The following is a 604-nucleotide window of genomic DNA, read 5'->3' on the forward strand; positions in this document are numbered from 1 at the left end:
AATATTTTCTAAATAAATATATATGAAGAAGAATTAATTCTGAAGATAATCATGGTGGCGATGACTAAGTTCAATTTGGAAGAAAAGAATATCAAAAATAATGACAGGAATACAGCCTTTCTCACGCCACAAAAGACGCGTAAAGTAATAATATGACAACTTAAAATTATATTTATGTGAAAATAATAATTAAAATATAAATATATGCATGTTAAATAATTTTAATTAAATATATTTAATTATTTGAAAAGTTTTGACTACTACCTTAATGTGAATAAATATATGAGTGCATATATAATAAATTTGGATTTAAAATTTTTAAAATTTAAATTTTACTTTAAAAAATAAAGTATAATTTTTTATTTTTGAATAGTTTTTTTTATATTTATTTTTAGTTCTAACTATAAAATTAATGGTGAAAAATTATATTTTATTCTCTAAAGTAAAATTCAAACTTTAGAGGATTCAAATCCAATAAATCTGACTATTTCTTTAAAATATTTGAAATTGGTTTAATTTTCTTTTATTAATCCCATAAGGATTTGGTTAAGATTATTATACAAAAAATTAATTTTTTTAATAAACACATAATTTTATATAAAAA

The sequence above is a fragment of the Arachis duranensis genome, chromosome 6 (assembly GCF_000817695.3).
Source record: "Arachis duranensis cultivar V14167 chromosome 6, aradu.V14167.gnm2.J7QH, whole genome shotgun sequence".
NCBI classification, from domain to species: Eukaryota; Viridiplantae; Streptophyta; class Magnoliopsida; order Fabales; family Fabaceae; genus Arachis; species Arachis duranensis.